Source organism: Mesoplodon mirus (genome assembly GCF_964341445.2).
Source record: "Mesoplodon mirus genome assembly, chromosome: 6".
NCBI classification, from domain to species: domain Eukaryota; kingdom Metazoa; phylum Chordata; class Mammalia; order Artiodactyla; family Ziphiidae; genus Mesoplodon; species Mesoplodon mirus.
This window is the reverse complement of record NC_138982.1, coordinates 72,355,319-72,362,967: the sequence shown is the minus strand read 5'-3', so window position 1 is coordinate 72,362,967 and position 7,649 is coordinate 72,355,319.

Genomic DNA, 7,649 nt, shown 5'->3' with positions numbered 1-7,649 from the left:
TTTTTTTTTTTTCAAAACAAACAACTTTTTATTGAAGTATAGTTGATTTACAATGTTGTATTAGTTTCAGGTGTACAGCAAAGCGATCTATATATGTATATATTCTTTTTCAGATTCTTTTCCATTATAAGTTATTATATACAAAATATTGAATAGAGTTCCCTGTGCCATACAGTAGGTCCTCATTTATCTATCGCCCTATGTCTTTTGATTGGAGCATTTAGTCCATTTACTTTGAATAATTATTGATGTGTATGGTCTTATTGCCATTTTATTAATTGTTTTGACATTGTTTTGTAGTGCTTTTTTCCTCCTTTCTTCTTCTTTCATTCTTTTGTCTTGTGATTTGATGACTATCTTTAATGTCATGTTCAAATCCTTGCCTCTTTTTTCTGTGTGCATCTATTATAGATTTTTCTGTTTGTGTCTATCATGAAGTTTATATACAGTGATATGTTGTTATATGTGATTGTTTTAAGTTGCTGATCTCAAATCTCAAATGCATTTAACAACCCTACAATTGTACTCTCCTCCCCTTATGATTACTGTGTTTGACATCATATTTTACATCTAAGTATTTTGTGTATCCCCAAACTGCTTACTGTAGATACAGATGATATTACTACTTTTGGCTTTTAACCTTCCTACTAGCTTTGTACATGGTTGATTTTCTATCTTTACTGTATATTTTTTTAATCTGTCTCCTAAGGCAAAGGAAACAAAAGCCAAAATAAACAAATGGGACGTAATTAAACCTAATAGTTTTCACACAGCAAAGGAAACCATCAACAAAATGAAAAGACAACCTACTGAATGGGGGAAAATATTTGGGAATGAGATGACCAATAAGAGGTTAATATCCAAAATATATAAACAGCTCATACAACTCAATAGGAAAAAGCAAACCACCTGATTGAAAAACGGGCAGAAGGAACAGGATAGAAAGCCCAGAGATAAACCCACGCACATATGGTCACCTTATCTTTGATAAAGGAGGCAGGAATGTACAGTGGAGAAAGGACAGCCTCTTCAATAAGTGGTGCTGGGAAAACTGGACAGGTACATGTAAAAGTATGAGATTAGATCACTCCCGAACACCATACACAAAAATAAGCTCAAAATGGATTAAAGACCTAAATGTAACGCCAGAAACTATCAAACTCTTAGAGGAAAACATAGGCAGAACACTCTATGACATAAATCACAACAAGATCCTTTTGGACCCACCTCCTAGAGAAATGGAAATAAAAAACAAAGATAAACAAATGGGACCTAATGAAACTTCAAAGCTTTTGCACAGCAAAGGAAACCATAAGCAAGACCAAAGACAACCCTCGGAATGGGACAAAATATTTCCAAATGAAGCAACTGACAAAGGATTAATCTCCAAAATTTATAAGCAGCTCATGCAGCTCAGTAGCAAACAAACAAACAACCCAATCCAAAAATGGGCAGAAGACCTAAATAGACATTTCTCCAAAGAAGATATACAGACTCCCAACAAACACATGAAAGAACGCTCAACATCATTAACCATTAGAGAAATGCAAGTCAAAACTACAATGAGATATCATCTCACACCAGTCAGAATGGCCATCATCTAAAAGTCTAGAAACAATAAATGCTGGAGAGGGTGTGGAGAAAAGGGAACACTCTTGCACTGCTGGTGGGAATGTGAATTGGTACAGCCACTATGGGGAACAGTATGGAGGTTCCTTAAAAAACTACAAATAGAACTACCATGTGACCCAGCAATCCCACTACTGGGCATATACCCTGAGAAAACCATAATTCAAAAAGAGTCATGTACCAAAATGTTCATTGCAGCTCTATTCACAGTAGCCCGGAGCTGGAAACAACCTAAGTGTCCATCATTGGATGAATGGATAAAGAAGATGTGGCACAGATATACAATGGAATATTACTCAGCCATAAAAAGAAACGAAATTGAGCTATGTGTAATGAGGTGGATGGACCTAGAGTCTGTCATACAGAGTGAAGTCAGTCAGAAAGAGAAAGACAAATACCGTATGCTAACACATAGATATGGAATTTAAGGGAAAAAATGTCATGAAGAACCTAGGGGTAAGACAGGAATAAAGACACAGACCTACTAGAGAACGAACTTGAGGATATGGGGAGGGGCAAGGGTAAGCTCTGACAAAGCGAGAGAGAGGCATGGACATATATACACTACCAAATGTAAAACAGATAGCTACTGGGAAGCAGCCGCATAGCACAGGGAGATCAGCTCAGTGCTTTGTGACCACCTAGAAGGGTGGGATAGGGAGGGTGGGAGGGAGGGAGACGCAAGAGGGAAGAGATATGGGAACATATGTATATGTATAACTGATTCACTGTGTTATAAGGCAGAAACTAACACACCATGGTAAAGCGATTATACTCCAATAAAGATGTAAAAAAAAAGTTTATACAACTCTCCTCAATACTCTGTAATAACGTATATGGGAACAGAATCTAAAAAACAGTGGATCTATGTATAACTGATTCACTTTGCTGTACACCTGAAACTAACACAACATTGTAAATCAACTACACTCCAATAAAAATCAATTAACAAAAATGGGCAGAAGAGGTGAACAGACATTTTTCCAAAGAAGACATAACAGTCGGGCAACAGGCACATGAAAAGATGCTCAACATCACTAACCGTCAGAGAAATACAAATCAAACCACCATGAGATACCACCTCACACCTGTAAGAACACCTAACATCAAAACGACCACAAATAACAAATGTTGGCTAGGTTGTGAAATAAAGGGGACCCCCGTACACTGTTGGTGGGAATGTGAATTGGTGCAGCCACTGTGGAAAACAGTGTGGAGGTTCCTCAAAAAACTAAATAGAATTACCATAGGATACAGCAATTCCACTCCTGGGTATACATCCAAAGAAAACAAAAACACTACTTTGAAAAGATACATGCAGCTGAATGTTCGTGGCAGCATTATTTATGACAGCCAAAATATGGAAACAACCTAAGTGTCCATCAACAGATGGACAGCTAAAGAAGATGTGATGTGATACATATATGCATGTGTGTGTCTGTGTGTATGTATATACTCAGCCATAAAAAAAGAGTGAAATTTTGTCATTTACAACAACATGGATAGACTTGTAGGGTATTATGCATAGTGAAATAAGTCAGACAGAGAAAGACAAATACTGTTATGTTATCACTTAAACATGGAATCCAGAAAATAAAACAAACTAGTGAATATAACGAAAAAGAAACAGATTCACAGATATAGAGAACAAACTCGTGGTTACAAGTGGGGAGAGGCAAGATGGGGTAAGAGATGAAGAGGTATAAACTACTATGTTTAAAGTAATTAAGCTACAAGGATATATTGTACAACACAGGGAATACAGCCAATATTTATTTTTTGGCCGTACCCCGCAGCACACGCGGATCTTAGTTCCCTGAACAGGGACTGAACCCGGGGCCCCTGCAGTGGAAGCATGGAGTCTTAACCACTGGACCGCCAGGCAAGGGTCCATAGCCAATATTTTATAATAACTATAAATGGAGTATAATCTTTAGGAATTGTTCATCATTATCTTGTACACCTGAAACGTAACACTGTAACTCCATTATACCTCAATTTTTAAAAAACTAAAATAAAAACCGACAATGACATATCACTTCATACCTGTTAGAATGGCTTTTATCAAAAGGCAAGAAATTAAAAGTGTTGGCGAGTACGTGGAGAAAAGTGAGCCCTCCTGCGGTGTCGGTGGGAATGTAAACTGGCACAGCCACTATGGAGAACGGTATGAAGATTCCTTAGAAATGCAGGAATAGAACTACCATATGATCCAGCTATCCCACTTCTGAGTATTTATCCAAAGTATATGAAAACACTAACTTGAAAACACTTATGCACCCCATGTTCATTGCAGCATTATTTACAATAGTCAAGGTATAGCAACAACCGCAGTGCCCATCAACCAATAAATGAATAAAGAAGAGGTGAAACACAATATATACAATATAGATACAGCCATAGGAAAAAAATAAAACCTGGCCATTTGCCACAGCATGGATGGACACTGAGAGTATTATGCTAAGTGAAAGAAGTCAGCTAGAGAAAGCCAAATACCATATGATTTCACATAGATATGGAATTAAAAAAAAAACATACAAAGTAAATGAACAAACCACACCAAACAAAAACAAACATGTAGATACAGAGAGCAGAGTAGTGGCTACCAGAGGGGAAAGGGTGAAATGGATAAAGAGGATCAACTCTGTGGTGACTATACAAACTAAATCTTTGTTGGTGAGCATGCTGTAGTGTGTACAGAAGTAGAAATATAATGTTGTCCATATGAAACTTATATAATGTTATAAACAAATGTTACCTCAATAAAAAATAATTTTTAAAAAAGATATACATATAGCAATGATTAAAATGACTCTTCGTGGAATTTAAGTTCCAGTTATGGAGGGAAGTGAAGAACTGATAGTTTAAGTTTCACTGAAAAGATGAATTTTTCCAGAAGGGCATAAGCATTGATGCAGTTTGGATATGTAAAGGGCTAAGCTAGAAAGTTAGGAGGTAGCCACTACTCTGAGAATAAATCTTTTAAATTGTGATTACAGAGGGGGTCACAATTTGGAGTAATTGTTACTGAGCCACGTTCATTTGCCTCACACACAGAAAGCCCAACTCTGAGATAGAGAGGTTTGCAGCAGAGAAAGGGTTTATTCACAAGGCAGTCAAGCAAGGAGAAAGGAGAACAAATCTCAAATCCATCTCCCCAAAGGCCAGGGGCTAGGGATATTTACTGGATAAAGAATTAGGGTGGCCTGAGGTGCAGGGAGTGTGGGGAAAGGTGACTGGAAAGGAGAAAAAGATCGGGTCTGGACTTCCCTGGTGGCACAGTGGTTAAGAATCCGCCTACCAAAAAAAAAAAAAAAAAGAATCCGCCTACCAATGCAGGGGACATGGGTTCGAGCCCTGGTCTGGGAAGATCTCACATGCCTCGGAGCAACTAAGCCCTTGAGCCACAAGTACTGAGCCTGCACTCTAGAGCCTGCGTGCCACAACTACTGAGCCCGTGTGCCACAACTGCTGAAGCCCACGCTCCTAGTGTCCGTGTTCCACAACAAGAGAAGCCACCACAATGAGAGGCCTGCACACTGCAACGAAGAGAAGCCCCCGCTCACTGCAAACAGAGAAAGCCCGCACGCAGCAACGAAGACCCAACGCAGCCAAAAATAAATAAATTAAATAAATAAATACATTTTTAAAAAAAGATGTATCGTTATTCTCGGCAGGTGCAACTAAGCTACGTGCTTCTTCAGAGGATGCATGTTCAGAAAACGGCGACATTGGCATATTCTTAGGGTGGAGGTTTTGGCCCTCTGACATCAAATGGCCACCGATCAGACACTCTCGCATGCCCGAGGGGAGAGGCGGTTGTCCCAACCAGTCTTAACCAGCTGAAGTTCAAACTGGACAACTGACTCCAAGTTCCAAAAAAACAACTCGGGCAAACATCTTAAGACTCTTACATCAGAGGTACTTATCCATAGGGGTCGTGAAGAGGCCTTGTAGCTTACTCTTTAGGCTACATCATGCTTGGGGGATATGCAAGTTTTTGTAAAAACAGTTAAAGTGAGCTTGACCAGCGAAGGCAGTTTACAGTTTACTATTTACTAATTAAGTTATAGTCTAATGGATGTAACTGATGACTACCATATAAGTTTCATAATGACAAGGTAAAAGAGTATGAGTCAATGAGGTAGGAGGGAGGACAAAATTACTGAAGAGGAAGAGAACTGAGAAGCCAAGATGTGGGGGGAGGAGGGATCCATGACAATATTAAACTCACCACAAACTACAGCAGATGTGCAATGAGTGAGAATTACAGTGAATCAAGGGCGAAAGTCTTCAAAGACTGTGATAGAGACATTTGCTACACATACATTTGATAAGTGACTGGTAGTAGTATGACTGAACCCCAATGTCTTTAAACAATATTTTGTTTATTTACAGAATGTGGTAATACTATGAAGGCCATAGAGAGAGGGATGAGATAGAGAGTAAGTGAAGAAACCATTCCAAACAAAATGGTCAGAAATGCCCTTTTCAAGAAAGTGCCCTCAGAGTTGGTCTTTGAAGAACGAACCAGCACTGCAAAAAGTTGGAGGAAAAGTTGAAACCTAATTTTTTTAAGTAAAAAAAAACCAAGAAGATGGGAATATTTCAAAGAATTAAATATAATATTGGCTAATAAGCATGTGAAAAAAATGATCCACCTTGACTGGCAATCAGAAATGCAAAATGAAAACACAATGATATAGCATTTTACTACACCAGGTTGGAAAACAGTTAAGAGTCTATCAATAAGAAATGTTTACAAGGATGTAATGAAATGGAAACATACTCCGCTCACAGGAGTTTAAACTGTGAAAAATATTTTGGGGAAAAAAAAAGAGGAAGGCGTTACCTATTAACATTTTTTGAATCTTTTTTTTATAATTTTAAAATTTATTTCTTTGTTTATTTATTTATCTATTTATTTATTTTTGGCTGTGTCTGGTCTTCGGTGCTGCATGCTGGCTTTTCTCTAGTTGAGGCCAGCAGGGGCTACTCTTGGTTGCAGTGCGCGGGCTTCTCATTGCAGTGGCTTCTCTTGTTGCAGAGCACAGGCTCTAGGCACAAGGGCTTCAGCCGTTGTGGCGCACGGGTTTTGCTGCTCTGCAGCATGTGGGGTCTTCCCAGATCAGGGATCAAACCCATGTCCCCTGCATTGGCAGGCAGATTCTTAACCACTGCGTCACCAGGGAAGTCCCTACCTATTAACTTGAAAAGACACACACAGGACCAATTATAGTAATTCACTCTTAGGTGTATGCAATAAATGTATGAGTTAAGAGTTCATGATTTAAAACCAGAGAAGTCTGCATTGGATGCCTATATCTAACACAAACGTGGTACATATTTAAGTTTTGAAACCTCACTTGACCACTCTGAGCTTCAGGTGTTGTGAAAAGTAAAAAAGGTCATTTTTTTTTTCAGAGAGGGCAGGAAGACACTTTTGCAGGTCATAGATAACTTTTACGGTTTTGATTGTGGTGATAGTTTCACGAGTGTATTCTTATCTACAAACTCAAGTTGTTTACATTAAATGTGTACAGCTTTTAGTACATACCTTAACTACTGCGCCACCAGGGTCCTGGCGGCGCAGTAGTTAAGAATCCGCATGCCGGGTTCGAGCCCTGGTCCGGGAAGATCCCACATGCCGTGGAGCAAATAAGCCCATGTGCCGCAACTACTGAGCCTGCACTCTAGAGCCCAAGAGCCACGACTACTGAGCCTGCGTCCCACAACTACAGAAGCCCGTGTGCCTAGAGCCCGTGCTCCGCAACAAACAGAAGCCACCGCAACGAGAAGCCTGTGCACCGCAGCGAAGACTAGCCCCCGCTCGCTGCAACTAGAGAAAGCCCGCACGCAGCAACAAAGACCCAACGCAGCCAAAAGTACATAAAAATAAAAAATTTTTTCAAAACAAAGATCAGGGCTTCCCAGGTGGCACAGTGGTTGAGGGTCCGCCTGCCGACGCAGGGGACACGGGTTCGTGTCCCGGTCCGGGAAGATCCCGCATGCCGCGGAGG